General features: G+C 44.3%; 1 protein-coding gene across 1 annotated transcript in view; it reads left to right on the plus strand.

Moving 5' to 3' along the window:
- Window positions 1–11,946: 11,946 nt before the first annotated feature.
- Window positions 11,947–17,588, plus strand: part of PLXNB1 (plexin B1) — a 141,381-nt gene continuing 135,739 nt past the window's right edge. Inside the window, exon 1 of the mRNA XM_083355930.1 lies at window positions 11,947–12,048. The gene's annotated coding sequence lies outside the window, so the exon portion shown is untranslated. The remainder of the gene's footprint in view (window positions 12,049–17,588) is intronic.

Consider the following 17,588-nt stretch of genomic DNA (forward strand, 5'->3'; position numbering starts at 1 on the left):
TGACAAGAGATCCATCTGCCGGTGCATCTCATTGTTGTCGTCTCTCGCTTACTTGCTCTTTGGCAAAAAGTGCTCCACTTGCGTATTTAAAAAAAACCCGATTGAAGAGTTAAGATAAAGCGTGGCTGCTGGCAATGAATGGCCTGTCCCTGCTGCAAACTGTAAATGCGTTCCTTTTTTTGTGATCGGAATCGATCGCTCATTCATTACAGTGAACGACTTGAGTTTTAGGTGTGTTAAGTGCTCCTGTGTCTGGGTGCAATGACTTCTCTGGCTGTGCTCTTGTTGCCTGGCTCCTGTTCGGCTTAGGGATACGGGATTGAATCAAGCCAGGAGCAATGAGGGAAACGGTCGTTCCTATAAATCCTCAATTGCTTAGGAGATAGAAAGCAATCTTCGTCAGCTTTGCTTACCGAAGAAGGAGAAATTGGAGCTAATGGACACTAGATCCGGCTTGTTAGCCAAGGTTGGTTTGCATCATTGTTCATTCAGCTGCCTGTTTGCAGTGAGGTGTTGGGTGAAAAAGGCTCTTTGTCTGGTGCAGAATCCGGAGAGGCTGGCTTCCTACCCAGAGACAGAGAACAAGCTGGCTGCCAGGGTGTGAAATGCCCGCCTGGGCCTATTGGAACCTGGCTTCCTTCTCAGTGGGGAGTAACATGTCCGCCTTGTCAGTTGGGGAAAAGATCCGCTTCTGGCATTCGGGCTAATTGCTCATATCACAGATGGCTTTGAGGGTCCATCTGCTGCTTGCCAGAGAAGCCGCATTGTAAAAGTAATGATTGTTTGCTAGCAGGAGCTGCAAGGGATGACCTTGTTGGCATCAAAAAGGAGGAGAAATTTCACTAAAGGAATCTTCTCTGTTGTTGTTTTTTCAAATTATTATTTTTTTTTGCAGGACTGTAGAGGGAGGTAGCCAGTTTAATTCAAGGCAGTGCAATTAAATCTGCAGCGTTTGCACCTCATGGGTGACAATTAAACCAGCATTCAGTCCTCCTTTGAGAAATATTGAGAATGCATCTCTCTCTGCCCGTGGATATAAGGGATGTGGGTGGTGGAGAAGAATTGCTAGAGGTTTTTAGCGAAAAATTTTCAGCCAAATTACGAGTCCCAAAATTCTTTAGGAAAAGCAATTCCCAAAATGATTTGGAAATTGTGTAATGCCTTTGTTCCAAAAGTTAAATTTAATGGGCAACGTTTGTATTTTATAATGATCCTTAATTTCAAGATAGCTGTAGTATGGAATACAGGTAGTCCTCAAATTACAACCCTTTGTCTAGCGATACTTTGAAGTTACAGCCACTGAAAAAGATGGCTTCCTCGCATTTACAACTCCTGCAGCATCTTCGGGGCCATGTGATCCACATTGGGGTGCTTGGCAACTGGCATGCAATTAGGATGGCTGTAGCATCCCAGGATCACATGATCGCCCTTTGCAGTCTTCCCAGCCAGTTTCCAATAAGCGAAGCCAATGGGGGAAGCCGGATTCACAATTGCATACAGTGCTTCACTTAACTTTTAAGTGATTCACTTAATAACCATGGCAAAAAGGTTGTAAAATCAGGCGTGACAACTACATTGCTTAGCAATGGAAATTCTAGTTCCAATTGTGGTTGTAAGTTGAGGATTACCTATTAAGAACTCTGTTATACTTGTGGTGAGAATCAATCTTGGGAATAATATCAGGAGCATAGGCACCTCCTGTTTTTTGGACAGTTAGAACAATTAATCAGTGGAACAACCTGCCTCCAGAAGTTGTGAATGCTCCAACACTGGAAGTTTTTTAAGAAGAGACTACACAAGCATTTGTCTGAAATGATATTATTGATCATTGCACAGTCAGATAGATGTTCAGACTGGATTTGGCATCTGGAATAGGCAGGTGTGGATGCTTGACGGTATTACAGATATCGTCGCAGGATGGAAGCAGTTCCTAGTAAGGCCGCCTTTTGCAATTGACTGGTTCTCCAGTTGTTTAGGGATTGCACCCAAGGCGCCTATTACTATTGTACTACCCTTGCTTGCCTTTGCCACAGATTATTATTGTTGTTGTTGTTGTTAAGATTTTTGCAGACGTATGTACTAACTATGCTAATGATGATTTTGTCATGTTATGGTGCTGGTCCTTTAGCTGAGTCTTCATTTGATGTTTGTTTTGCAGAATTTGTTAATGAAGGTAAATTTTGCAAGTGCTGTACTCACAAGATCAAAGCACAGGGCAATTGAATGTAATTCAGCTCTCCTGAAAACTAAATTAAGCTTTGCAATAATACAAACTGAACGATGACGTGCGTTGGAAATTGAAGCAAGGGCTTTGTTATGAGAAAATCAGAAGTTGCAAAAAAAGTTTCCGTATTACCTTCCCTAGCAGTATTCACGTCACAGCTCTCTCAGAAGCTGTTCTACAGAAAAGAGAGCAGTGATGAAGATGGTGAAGGCAGTGATTTTGCTTCTCATTTTATAGGCCCTGCTGTGGTTGTCCCTTTGAACCACAAGTTCTGCCCCCATCCAAGTCAGAAACAGGCAAATCTGTACATATTCTAGGGCTAGGCTGTTCATTCTAGATCACTTACTAGCCTGGCTGGTGCCTCTGCAGGATACTAATACTTCCGTGTCAGAAACATCTACAAGCTTCTCTGGTGAAAGGATTTGTCGCTGACCTCACCGTTGCCCAGGGGAAGACCAGTTGGGGGCTCCTTTTGCATCCCTGTGAAGTTGCCCACCAAAGTGATACCCATTTATCTACTTGTTGCCTGCTTTCAAATTGCTGGGTCTGCGGGAGTTTGGGCAAGCGATGGGAGCTCACCCCGCCCTGTTATAGCCACATCTCTCAAACATGAGGCTGCACATTGTCAGCCCAGCATTCAAACCTCATGAGCCACCTCACTCCTGCTCTGTAGGATGTGAGAATGCATCACAGATCACGCTCTCGGAACCCTTTGTAGCATATCATGGTTTGGAAAGCCTGGTCTTCCCACCATAGGTGTCTCCAGATGCAAGGATTTCAGCAATGGCCTTGCTGGGCAAGGAACCTGGGACATCCTCCACATCTGGAAGGCGTCCAGGTTGAAAGAGGCTGTGGAAAACCCTCCAGGGTATCAGCTGTTATAAAAGCTTTTCCTGGAGGTAGAAGGTTTGGTCTCTACTGGTTCATCATTAAACAGAATGAGACCTGATGGAAAGTATGAATGTCGATGGTTTGACAGCCTATCCCCAATAAGAGTGGAAGAGCTGCACCCATCCACCACCTACCCAGCCATTTCCCCCTGAGGCAGTTTGAGCAAATCGCATTTTCCACTTGGGAAATTGGCTGAGGCAATGTGGGAGAGTGTTGCCCTGAGCTGGGGAAGCGTCCTCTGAAAGACGTTCTTTCTAGAAGTTTCAAGAACTTCTAGAAAGAGTACAGAGAAGAGCAAGAAAGATGATTAGGGGACTGGAGGCTGAACATATAAGGAATAGTTGCTGGAATTGGTTATGTCTAGTTTAATGTAGAGAAGGGCAAAGGGTGACATGAGAGCAGTCTTCCAGTATCTCAGGGGCTGCCACAAAGAAGAGGGACTCAAGCTATTCTCCAAAGCACCCAAAGGCAGGACAAGAAGCAACAGATGGAAACTAACCAAGGAGAGAAGCAACCTAGAACTAAGGAGAAATTTCCTGACAGAACAATTGATCACTGGAAGGACTTGCCTCCAGAAGTTGTGGGTGCTCCAGCACTGGAAGTTTTTAAGAAGTGATTGAACAATCATTTGTCTGAAATAGTATAGGGTTCCTACCTGAGCAAGGGGTTGGACTAGAAGACCTCCAAGGTCTTTTCCAAATTATTATTGTTGTTGTTGTTGCTCATCGCACAGTCAGCCAGATGTTCAGACTGGATTTGGCATTTTTGTCTACCTATTGAGTCCTTACCAAGGACCTGGGATAGGCAGGTGTGTATTATTGTTGTTGTTGTTGTTGTTGTTGTTGTGATGATGATGATGATGATGATGATGTTCTTGAGAGCCTCAGGCAAGAGTGGTTGAGTGGGCTAAACGGGAAATGATTCCTGGCTGCCACAGTTTTCTATGAGATTAGTGCTGGGGCAGAGACATTACTCACCAACTAGGAATGCAGCTCTCTTTTTCCTTAATGAGAACAAAACATTCTTATTCCTGCTAGTTAAAAGGCTAGGACCGGCTGTCACCATGCCAACAGATTCTTCTCCCCTGGGAGTGCCAGAGCAGAGAATCCTTTTTGCCTTCTGTTTTTTTTTTGGGGGGGGGAGGGAAGGTGAAACAGACGAGCTCAAACTTGACATTGGGGTGGAAAAAAAAGCACCCCCTGGTTTGTTTTATTGGCTTTCTGCAACTAGGCCCAGTTTATTCCACTCGATATATCAAAGTCTTTTTAGCTAAGGACTTGCTGCTGACCAAGGTGGAATTTGGTGCAAGCTAGGTGTGAGGTCTCTTTGGACCGACCATTCAACCTTGGACAGAACTGTTTTGCTGGATCAGGAGGACAGGAGAAGAGCTCTGAGGGATCAGACTAAAGGTCTCTCCAGTCCAGCTACTTGTTTCCCACACTTATTCCACCAGATGTTTTTGGGAAGCTTGAACCAAGACCTAAAAGAGGCTTGTTTTGCCTTTGGTCTCTCAAAACAGCTAAGTCAACACTGAGCATGCTGTCTGGAGATGGATGGAATGGGAGAAAAAATAGACGGGGAAGGAATAGAACAGGATTTTTCAAACTTGGTCACTTTAAGACAGGGGTCTTCCAAGGTGGCCCTTTTATGACTTGTGGACTTCAACTCCCAGAATTCGTCAGCCAGCCATGCTGGCTGAGGAATTCTGGGAGTTGAAGTCCACAAGTCATAAAAGGGCCACGTTGGAAGACCCCTGCTTTAAGATATGTGGACTTCAGCTCTCAGTTTCTGGCTAGGGAATTCTGGAAGCTGAAGTCCCTTCATCTTGAAGTGTCCATGTTTAAAATATACTGCATTCGTGAAGAGGTCTTGGCCAGCTGGCTATCTGCAGAAGTCCCTCTGCTATGATGTTAAATTCTCTGAGCCAGCAACCATTGCAATATCACCTGGCAGTAAATTGTGCAAAGTAATTATATGCTGATTTTTAAAATATTCATGCTTTTGGTTTGGTTTCTCAATATAGTTTTGATGCAAGCTGCACATGGGTCTGTATGTCTTGAGCTTATTATTTTGTTAAGTCATAATACGTTTCCTTGGGTTTGGCTCAGCCTGTAACTCTAGCCATTGTGGTTTGTAGGCTGAGATTTACAGCTTAGCGTGATGGATCAGTCTGGACAATTACAGCTTACACCTTAGTAAAACAAATCATAGTGCAATTTCTTATATTAAAGTCTGTGCCATTTTTGGTTTAATAATTCATTTCTCTGGTTTCGGTCATTTTCTTTGTTCCCTGCCTTCCTGAATTTTTTATGTATTAACTCACTGTTCATAATTTTATAAAGAATTCTGTCTCCATAGATGAAGATCTATCTAGGGCAGGGGTGTCAAACTCAATTTTATTGAGGGCCGCATCAGCATTGCAGTTGCCCTCAGGGGGCCGGGTGGGTGTGGCCTGGGTGGGTGTGGCCTACTGGGTGGGCGTGGTTAGAGTGCATATGGCCTACTGTCCAGCTCTACATCATTCGCATCAAGGGTGCCTATGGGGGCCTGGGCAGGAGTGGGACAGATCTGAGGGTCTCTGGCAGAAGGAGGGTCTCTGGGCCAGGGCCAAGGCAGTGGGGGCCGTTCCCTCACTGTTTCCAGGATGGCTTCGCGGCGTATGAAACCACTTCATGGGCCGGATCTGGCCCCCGGGCCTTGTGTTTGACACCTCTGATCTAGGGCACCATTTCATTTACAATAGTAGCAGCTACACCTCTGTGAGGCTTACAAGCCATTTCCTTACTAATGATTTATAATATATTATGGCACATTCAACTACTTCTGTATTGATATAGTGGAACTAATTTCTGAATTTCAAAAACCCAAACTAAGCTACCATTCTATGGCAGCAAAGCAATAAAATATTCGCTGCCCTCTGGTACACAAGGAATCCTCAACTTATAACCATAATGAACTTGCCTAATACTTTGTGTCATACTTCGTGACAGTCATAAAGAGGGTCACCCATGTGAGTGACCTGATTTTACAGTCTTTTTTTATGATGGTTGTTAATTGAGTGCTGGGGTCATTCAACGAACCAGTTGTTCACAATGGGCCAGTTTTGCCCAAACCCAGAAATAAAGGCTATTTTGGGGGGCAAAAGTGTCATAAAACATGGTCACACAACTGCAGGATGCTTCAAATGGCCTTAAATGCAGGCCAGCTGCTCATCCTCCCAAAATGCAGTCATATGACTGTGGGGTGGTGGTGGCCATTAGAACTTCAGAACTGGGTTGTAAGTACCCCCCAGGCGGGTCCGTTATAATTTTGAATGGTTGCTAAGCCACTGGTCGTAAGTTGAGAACTATTTCTCAACTATTTATGTGGATCAAGGGTGTCAAACTGCCGGCCCGCGGGCCGGATGCATCATGGTGAAACCGCGCCCACCCTCTTGCCGGCAATGGAAAAAAAGTCGTGATACGTTGTGACACGTCACATGATGTCGCAAGTTTGAAGCCCCTGATTTAGATGGAATAGCCCAGTAATAAATGTAAGCAGGACTGGTTTTATGCTGTATCACAATAATAATATGTCTATGAAGATTCTCAGTCATCCCAGTTATGGTTGTTCCAAAGGTATGTGTGTGGTTTGTTTTGGTTTTTTGTTTTTGAAAGGCAACTGAACTTTCTGGGTGTTTTCTTTGAAAACGTTTCGCTTCTTGAATCTTCTTCAGAACTGAGGAACTTCTTGAATGAGAAGCGAAACATTTTCAAACAAAACACCAAGAAAGTTCAGTCGCCTTTTAGAAAAAAAAAAAACACATTTGGGCACCATAACGAGAGTTGGATTATGATACCAGGTATTATCAATTGCTAGTAATGAAATAATAAAAGGCAATATGTGATTTGATGTTTGTCCACAATATCCAGAGAAACGGGATCTTCCCTTTACATTCTCCCTCTCATTGTTTTTACAGGCTGAATTGCGTTGACTCAGAAAAGAAATGAAGCCCAGGCAGTCTCCATGGTATGTACCATCGTGGGAAGACTCAGCATGGCCTTGCTAACACAGGAGCAAAGGAGGGTGATGGCCCAGATTAGGGATCTATTGGGGCAGGTGGGGCATGTCTTTCTGAAAGATATTCAGGTGGGGATCAGCGTGGGATTCTTGGGCCAGAATGGCCTTGCAGTGATTAGCCATGAGGTTTTCTCTAGGTCCGTGGTGGCGAACCTATGGCACGCGTGCCACAGGTGGTACGCAGAACCCTCTCTGTGGGCACACGCGCCCTCGTCCCGGTCCTAGACCTTCAGCTGGGTTTTATAAAACCTTTTTGCTTTAGGCCTCCGCTGCCATATGCAAAAAAAAAGGTTCAATTTCAACTTGCGGGGGAAAAAAAAGATCTGGCAAAGTTGGAATTCATTGATTGAACTTTTTAGTCCCACCTAGTCAGCCGTTACCACCGCAGCCACAGCCACCCAATGGGCCACACCCATCCAATTGGCCACACCCCACCCAATGGGCCACAGCCACCCAACGGGCCACGCCCACCCAGCACCTGATGATACATAAGTGGGTTTTGGGTTGCAGTTTGGGCACTCGGTCTCTAAAAAGGTTTGTCATCATAGCTCTAGGTGCTCTGCACAGATAGTCCGTTTACCGGTGGAGCTCAGGGTCCGTTTACCGGTGGAGCTCCGGACGGCTCCCGACCTTCGCTCCTTCCGACGTGACCTAAAAACATATTTATTTGAACAAGCCGGCCTGGTCTGATGGGTTTAGGGGTATTTTAACATTTTGTATTAATCTATTTAATTGGGCTACTGTATTTAATATTTCTTTTAATTTTTATATATTGTATTTTATTGTATTGCCCTGTACACCGCCCTGAGTCCTTCGGGAGAAGGGTGGTATAAAAATTAAATTAATAATAATACTAATAATAACTTATGATGGTAATTCAGGCCAGAATTAAAGTCATGCCGGTCATTAAATTGGTCATCATGTGACTGGCCCAATTTACAATTTTCTTAGCAGTAGCCATTAAGTAAATCTGTGCTCATTAAGCGAACCTATTGTCTGCAATGGTCTTCTTTACCAGAAACTGGCAGTAAACGCCAGTTTCCAACGCGAAACATTAGGATGCTGCAACGGCCATAAAGATGGGCCAGTTGCTGGGTGCCTAAAATGCAATCATGCGACCATGGAGGGGGGAGAGGAACGGACGGTCTGTCAGAACTTCAAATCTGCAAGTACTTTTTGGGGTTCCATTGTAACTTTGAATGGCTTGTCTGAGACCAATCATCAGTCAAGGACTAGTCAGAAGTATTGACTTGATAAGAAAATAACGGTCTCTATCTGTAAACCTATAACGGAGAGGGTGCTTGCATATGCACGCATAGGGATGTGTTGATTCATTCCCTTGAGTTCCCGCTAGCGGGGCTCCCGAGTTCTTCCTCACGATCTCTACTGTTGCATCTTCCTGGGGAAATTTGTTTGATGTAACAGAATAACAGAGTTGGAGAGGTCCTAGGACAATGATGGCGAACCTTTTAGAGAGCAAGTGTCCAAACTGCAACCTAAAACTCACTTATGTATTGTCGGGTGCCGGGTGGGCGTGGCCAATTGGGTGGGTATGGCCCGTTGGGTGGGCGGGCCAATTGGGTAGGTGTGGCCCATTGGGTGGGTGTGGCTGTGGTGGTAATGGAAGACTGGGTGAGACTAAAAAGTTCAATCAATCAATTCCAACTTTGCGAGATCTTTTTTTTTCCTGCGAGAAATTGAAATTGGTTGATTTATTGAACCTTTTTTTTTTGCACACAGTGGCGGAGGCCTAAAGCGAAAAGGTTTTATAACACCCAGCTGAAGGCCTAGAACTGGGGCGACAGTGCGCGTGCCCACAGAAAGGACTCTGCGTGCCATCTGTGGCATGCGTGCCATAGGTTCGCCACCACAGTCCTAGGAGGTCTTGTAGTTCAACCCTCTTCTCAAGCAGGAAATCCTATCACATTTCAGACAAATGGTTGTCCAATCCCTTCTTAAAAACAAGCCCCAGTGTTGGAGTACCCACAACCTCTGGAAGCAAGTCGTTCCATTGGTTAATTCCTGTCACTGTCAGGAAATGTCTCTTTAGTTCTGGGTTGCTTCTCTCCTTGATTCGTTTCCACCCAGACTTTTATTCAGGAGAAAGAAAGAAAGAAAGAAAGAAAGAAAGAAAGAAAGAAAGAAAGAAAGAAAGAAAGAAAGAAAGAAAGAAAGAAAGAAAAAAAACTGTGTGGTTTCAACTTTCATGGTCTTCTTGTATCTTAGCAAAATGGCCAGGATGTGTAAGGAGCTAATTCCTTTTCATAATGAGGTGACTGAAGAAGTCTTTTTTTTTTAATTATAGCAAGAGTAAGGAACTAATTGAGATTTGAAGACAATGGGGGAAAGGAAAAGAAAAATGTCATGAATCCTCCAGCTGCTCTTCCGGGAATACACACAAACGCACAATGTAGGTAAAATAATAAGACTCAGGATACAATAGCACAACTCATTAATTTAATGTAAGTCAGTAGAAGCCTCCTGATCTCCACCTATCTCCATGATTCTCTACAACTATTTTGTCCTGCTTCTCCAACCCTTCCCCGGGGCAAGCTTTTTCTTCTGAATCCAGGGTGCGAAGAGAGGCCTTCTCCTCCCAGGATGGAGGGGGGCAAAGATTTGAGACACAATGGCGTTTGTCCACCTTCCTTTTTTAAAAGCCCATCAGAGGTTTTCACGCTGGTAACAGTTCTTCAGAGTTTGATTTTTCTAGCTCTTTTAGCTTCTGTCTGTTCTAATTTGGTAAATCCAGTTTGAGCTTCCCTACCAAGGAATCATTTCAGGATGGGGACTTCTCACTACCCAGTACAAAACTAGTGGGTGCCATTTTCCCCCTGTTCATATTCCTTAGATAATTTGAATAAGAGGTCATTGTGTGATGTTATTTTAGAGGAAAGTCAGCAGGTAGTCAAGGTATCTCTATCCCCCCCACATTGGGTATCTTTATCCTAAAAAATGAAGCTATTTCAGAAAAAAAACACTAAAAACAAAGTAGGAGTAACCCTTAAGGCAGGGGTGTCAAACTCAATTTCATTGAGGGCCGCATCAGCATTGCGGTTGCCCTCAGGGGGCGGGGTGGGTGTGGCTAGAGTGTGTATGGCCTGGGTGGGCGTGGCCAGCTCTACATCGTTGGCATCAAGGGTGCCTATGGGGGCCTGGGCAGGAGTGGGACAGATCTGAGGGTCTCTGGCAGAAGGAGGGTCTCTGGGCCAGGGCCAAGGCAGTGGGGCCGTTCCCTCACTGTTTCCAGGATGGCTTCATGGGCCGCATGAAACCACTTCGCGGGCCGGATCTGGCCCCTGGGCCTTGTGTTTGACATGTCTGCCTTAAGGGAAGGGATTAATGTAACTGTCAATTTCAGGGTAGTTATTCTTTATTTTCCTGACCACAAGCTCGCTTCTCCACAAGTTGCAAATGATAAAGGAGACTATTTGTAGCTCCATGTTGAAATGAGGGGTCTTTGGTGCTCTCTGAGCTTGATTTGTTTTTATGCAGATGTTTCATTAGCCATGTTACCTGGTTTGGATAATGAAACATCTGCATAAAGACAACCAAGTTCAGAGAGCAGCAAGGCCTCTTCAGGTTCGCAATTTTGGTTTTAAAAAAAAGTCATGCAAATTTTTTAGAGTTAAACAAATCATGGGTGGAATGTGGCCAGTGAAAAGAAAAAAAATGAAAGTGGGTAATCACTGTGGATATCCAGTACAAGCCATGATGACATCAGGTCCACAGTAATATGAAGACGTGGGGAACATCATTGCCTCCTTCCTTGTTCTCCCCTCCCACATCAGAGATTCCCATAGCTAACGGGAAGAAGTTCTCATTTACATCTTCCTCCACAGTTAAATATGACAGTTTAAAATTATTTCCCATTTGATTGCCAGCACAGAGGAGTAAGTGACTAACTTGAGGAAAAGGCTGTCTGTTTAGCTGTACTGAACACAGATGGACAGTGACTGTGTTCACACAACATGCTGGTCTGTGTGTAACTGATCTGTTATTCAGACCAATCCAACTCACAACTTTGTTGTTGTGTGAGGAAAATAGAGTAAGAAAAAGCATTAGGTATGTTCGCTCTATTGAGTTATTTATAATAATAAAAGCAGGAAATAAATAAATACGCACACACGCACGCACACACACACACACACACAGAGAAAAAGAAAGATATGGAAAGGAAATAAGAGGATCTCTTCTAATTCAAATGGTCCTGATCATATAATCATAGATCGTTTAAAAATAATAATTCTGCACGCCACTTGTCTAAAGAAGAAGAAAAAGAAGTTGGCCACAAAGCAGGCTGTGATTCCACTCAAGATGGCTGCACCCATGGGCCAGTCCTCCATTCATTCAGTGGGTTATGGTCTTACCCATCTAGTTATAGACTGGGGCCATCCAGCTTCTGGGTTGCAACCATGCACTAGTACATGTTGTGTGTGGTGGTGTCATTTAATCTACCGGGAAGTTTAATGTATATCAGAATCATGGAGTTGGAGGGGACCTTGAAGGTCTTCTAGTCCAACCCTCTGCTCAGGCAGGAAACTTTATACCATTTCAGACAAATGGCTGTCCAGTCTCTCCTTAAAAACTTCCTGTGTTGGAGCATTCACAGCTTCTGGAGGCAGGTTGTTCCACTGATTAATTGTTCTAACTGTCAGGAAATTTCTCCTCAGTTCTAGGTTGTTTCTCTCTTTTCTCTCACATTCTCTCACATTCTAGTTACCTCTAGGAAAATTTTAAATTCACTTTTCTTTTCTCCCCCTCAAGGTTGCCTGAACTACAGGTATTCCACATATTTCTGGCTTTCAGTCTAAGCGGTTTACCAGTGGTCGTTCCACTCTTGTTCGTGCGTAGATCTCACCTATAGCAGGCAGGTACTTGTTTTTCTTTTATTATGTTTTTGCATGGAAGATGCCGTGAAAGTGAAAGTTATTTGGCGATATTGCTGGGACCTTTTTGTGGACGAAGTTTTAGCTTGAATGCCAGGTTGTTGCTGATGAGGCAGTTCAACGCATCTCATGGTCTACAATGAAACTAATTCAGTATTCAGATCATAACGCGGTATAGAATCATAGGGCTGGAAGGGCCTTGGTCACAGGGCTAGGCAACCTTGGCTCTTTTATGACTTGTGGATTTCAACTCCCAGAATTCCTGAGCCAGCTGTGCTGGTTGCCTATCCCTGGCCTTGGAGATCTTCTAGTCCAGTGATGGCGAACCTTTTAGAGACCGAGTGACCAGACTGCAACCCAAAGCCCACTTATGTATCGTCGGGTGCTGGGTGGGCGTGGCCCATTGGGTGGGTGTGGCCCATTAGGTGGCCGTGGCTGCAGTGGTAACGGCAGACTGGGTGGGACTAAAAAGTTCAATCAATCAATTCCAACGTTGCAAGATTTTTTTTTTCCCTGCGAGAAGTTGAAATTGATTGAACCGTTTTCTTTTTTGCACATGGCAGCAGAGGCCTAAAGTGAAAAGGTTTTATAAAACCCAGCTGAAGGCCTAGGACTGACAGCCTGCATGCCCACAGAGAGGGCTCTGCGTGCCACCTGTGGCATGCGTGCCATAGGTTCGCCACCACGGTTCTAGTCTAACCCCCTGGCCCATGGCAGGTAGGGTCAATTCAGCTGGTCCCTGTCTGAGCCTCCATGGAAGCTCCATTCGAGACATATTAATAGGTTGGACCGTGTGGCTGCTTTCAGATTATTTATTTATTTACAAAAATTTATATGGCTGCCCAACTCCGTTCTTGGTGACTCCCGGCAGCTTACAGAAATAAAACCCCAGATATAAAACCCAATTACCCTTCCCCCCCCCCCGGTGACAACAATCAAACAAACCGCTTTGATGGGCTCTGTATCGCCCTGGGGTTTCCACCCCTGCTGGCAAAATCATCAAGGTCTGTCAAAAGAGTGTTAAGTGGGGGCCCATTTTATCTCTGTGGGGATGATGTTCCACAGGAAGGGAGGGAGCCACCACAGAGTAGACCCTTCTTCTTGATCCCACTAAATGCACCTTCTTAAGAGAAAAGACTCATAATATTTCCTGCCTCCCCATCCATTTTACCATTGAAGCATCTCCAGGTGATTTACAGAATGATAAAAAGATAAATATAAAAACAGTTAAAATCAATGAGACTTAAACAGAGACTAAAAACCAAGGGGATTGGCAACACAGGTCTGAGGGTCCTCCTCCTCCTCCTCCTCTTCTGTTTCTTCCTCCTCCTCCTCCTCTTCATCATGGTTTGCGGCAGAGGCTGTAGCTCTAGAGGCAGACTTTGTGTCAGACGCGATTGTATAAATCAGTTTTCTTCAAACTTGGCGATTTTAAGTCGTCTGAACCAACTCCCAGAATTCCCCAGCCCACCTACCCATCGATATAATACTTTTTACAGATTTTTAATTGTTAACGATTTACTGTATGAAATAACTAGGTTTAATTTGTAAAATAAAATGGTTAAGAAAAACAATATTAATACATTGTCTGGCGGGCCAGACTCCTGAGCTTCTAAGAAGGAAACAGAAAGGGGATTTTTTAAAAAAACTATATCTGTTTAAATAGACGGAAACCCTGTCTGTTGCTGCATTTCAATATCTTGAATCCAGGTTAGACAATTGGTCTAAGTAAGCAGTAGAGTTATATTACAGTGGCACTGACATGGAAGCAGCTGTTGATTAGGAGCCTCTTCCTACTTCCGTAAAGAGAGGGGTTGGAAGCTGGACAGGATGCATCTGCAATTAATAGTTATAATGGCCAAGTCAACACAGGTTGCAGTCTTGGCTGAAAAAGTTATTTCTGCCTTGATTCTTTATAAAGTAACTTGGCCAGGGGCAAAAACTAGACACTTCACCGCCGGTGAAATGTAGTGCTTAAGATATTGGACTGGCATTTGAAAGATCCAAGTTCTAGTCCACCTTCAGAATTTTTCTGAGAGATTTCTGGCCAGTTCCTCTCTTTCCGCCCAACCTACCTGTTGACTTGAGTTCATGAAGGAAAGGTGGAACTGCTGTGGCTCAAAGGAGCATGGATGCCAAGGCCCAGCATCCACAAGATATGTAACCCTCCCTAAGGCTGATTAACTGCAGTGCCCAAATCATGCCCAGACATGCCTGGATGACCAGCGACCTACGAGACACACCTGATGTAAAGAAGCCCTGATAGCATGGCTCATGGGATGCCAGGCAGGACTAGTGGAAGGGGTGGGGGTTGGTTAATGGGACTGTGGTTGCCAGATCCACCATTAAGGAGCTGTGACTAAGTTGGTACTTGTCTGGTTAAACAGCAGTTAGGTCTTGGCTAGGCATTGTTGTGTGACCTCAAACAGATTTCACTCAGGTTGCATTGTTTGCAATGGCTGTAAGGAAGACACAAAAGCACATCCTGACAAACTATCGAACTGATATGACTGCTGTAGCTTTACATCTATTTTGCTAAAGCTTATGGTTGCAAATGCATGTTTAAATACAAACAGATTTCATTTTGGGTCCTTTTAACTTGGATGCTGCCCAGGTGGTCTTCGACTTAACAACCATTCATTTAGTAACCGGAGTTATAATGGCTCTGAAAAAAGTGAGTTATGACCAGTTTTCAGACACTTATGACCATTGCAGCAGCCTCATGATCGTGTGATCAAAATTCAGGTGCGTGGCAAGTGGCAACTGTATTTGTGACAGTTGTACTGTTTTGGGTTCGTCCGATCACTAATAATAAGTTTCTCAACCAGATTCTGACAAGCAAAGGCAATGGAGGAAGCCAGATTTGCTTAATGACTGCATGACTCACTTAACAACTGCAATAATTTGCTTAACAACTTGGGGGGGAAAAGGTCACAAGACTCACTTAACAGCTGACTTGCTTAGTAATGGAAATTTTCGGCTCAATTGCGATTGTAAGTCAAGGACTAACTATAATCAGCAGTAATCTGACGTACAGTAGTGGGTGGAAGGGATCCAAAATGGAGTCACTTTTTTGTGCTACGTCTTCTTTCTTGTGGGTATTGTGGAAACATGACCAAAGCAGGAGAGAGAGCTACTAGAATTGAAAGCTGAGCTTAGAAAACGAGAGGTCAGGAAAACGCGATCAAAAGCATCTGACTGAGTGTCTATATAAAGCAGAAATTAGAATTTCAGGATTGTTTAGTCTGCAGCACGCAAGAGGATGGGATGAGGTAGAAACACGTTGTTTGTTTTAATAGCCGAAAGTTATTCAAAGGACAGCCTGTTTCTTTCACTTCTAAGAGGGAAAAGCAGCTGGACAGGAAGATGTATTCTTTAGCATCTAATTGGGAAGTAAAGGGTAAGCAACTTATTTTAATACATGTCAGCCGCTGCCAGATCATACTGACAATGAAATGTTTTTGTTTTCTTCCTCATGAAAAAAGATTTCCTGCTAAATAATAGCCATGGCTTTTGCCAAGCTGGAACACTTCACATGTGCTTAACTTCATCCTATTAGCCATGCTGGCCGGTCCCATCTGGAGATCTCTGAATCACAGGCTCAGCTTGCTTTCACACATCGTGTTAAGACATAGTGAGCTTCGCTTATGTATTCCTATGCTTTACAAGCCCAGTCGGGTTTGTCTTCCAGTAAGGAATTCTTAAGGGTCATGAATGTCTCCAAAAGGTGCTACCGGCATTTGCATGTGATAGATGGGAAATTACAGGTAGGCCTCGACTTACAAAGGGACGCGGTGGCTCAGTGGGTTAGGACGCTGAGCTTGTTGATCAGAAGGTCGGCAGTTTGGCGGGTCGAATCCCGAGTGCCGCTTAACAGAGTGAGTGCCTGTTACTCGTCCCAGCTTCTGCCCACCTAGCAGTTCAAAAGCACGTAAAAATGCAAGTAGAAAAATAGGGACCATTACGGTGGGAAGGTAACAGCATTCCGTGCGCCTTTGGCGTCTAGTCATGCCGGCCACATGACCATGGAGTCGTCCTCGGACAAGCGCTGGCTCTTCGGCTTTGAAACGGAGATGAGCACCGGCCCCTAGAGTTGGAAACGACTAGCACGCATGTGTGGGGGAAACTTTACCTTTACTTTACCTCGACTTACAACCATTCATTTAATGGCCATTTGAAACTACAATGGCACTGAACAAAGTGACTTCGCACTGTTTTTCACACTTACGATCTTTGTAGCAGCCCCACGGTCACGTAAACGAAACACGGACGTTTGGCATCTGGTTCACATTTAGGACGGCAGCAGTGTCCTGGAGTCCTAGGACCACTTTTTGCAACCTTCTGACAAGCAAAGTCAATGGGGAAGCCAAATTCACTTAACAACCGCGTTATTAACTTAACAACTGCAGTCATTCACTTAACAAGTGTGGCAAGAAAGGTCATAAAATGGGGCCAAACAGCAACAAAAATTTTGGGCTCAATTGTCGTAAATCCAGGACTACCTGTTAGGCATATGGTGTTAGCCTACAATGTTGGGTTGAAAATATATTAACCATAATGTTATGACTTTAAGAAGTTAATTGGCCAATGGGTGTGTAAGTGTTCTCATGGCCATAAGAGGAAGCTAGGAACGTAGCTTCTCTCTCTCTCTGAATTCACTGATCTCTACTATTACTGTTTTTGCTCTGCTGTTGGTTTACTACTGTTGTAACCTGAACTGTGTATTGACCTCTGGACCAGTAAGACGACTTTGTAGTTTGGATTACTCCTTGGACTGTTGCTATTGTGAATGACTTGGACTGTTTATTTTTGACTGTGCATTTTTGTTCTTACACCACCTCAAAGTAAAATACTTTTTGCTTTTACAACTCAGTGTACTCCTGTGTATGACTCTTACTGCTTTCAGTACTCTTCCTTGTCTGTGCAACTCTTTGGTATTTGGCATTCAATACCACCTAGCATGCCACTGAAAAGCCAGATGCACAGCATGAGGTGTGAATTTTCCAATTGTGACTTGGTTGAAACCTGGGCGGTGGCATCCATGCTATCTCCCTGTTTCCCGTCAGAATGATGAAAACAACCTTGCAGCGTGGCAGTGCAAATTCTGCTCTCTGGGGCACGCGTATAGTATTGCGTTGCATGCAGAAAAGAGACAGGGACTATTACAGCATAACACTGCAAGGCTGCTTTCCTTAGTCTGATTTCCCCCTTTGTCTCTCCACAGGCAGTGCTGAGGGGGGCAGCTCTGAGAGAGAGCTCTCATCTTGGAAGAAAGGTCGTAAAATCGGTTATAACTTACTTAACAACCGCCTTACTTAGCAGTGGAAATTCTGCTCCCAATTGTGGTCGTAGATCCAGGACTACCTACTGGTATATTACATTCTGCTAAATTTTTGCTTTTCTTGTATATTCATTCATTCTCCTAGGCCTGTCTTCTTCCTGAGGGAAACCCCTAGTAGGGTTCTCTAGAGCTGAATATATCTCTTGGTCCAGAAAAGCGACCTGCCCTTCACATCTGAAATCAA

This window comes from Vipera ursinii (assembly GCF_947247035.1).
Source record: "Vipera ursinii genome assembly, chromosome: 2".
Classification (NCBI taxonomy): domain Eukaryota; kingdom Metazoa; phylum Chordata; class Lepidosauria; order Squamata; family Viperidae; genus Vipera; species Vipera ursinii.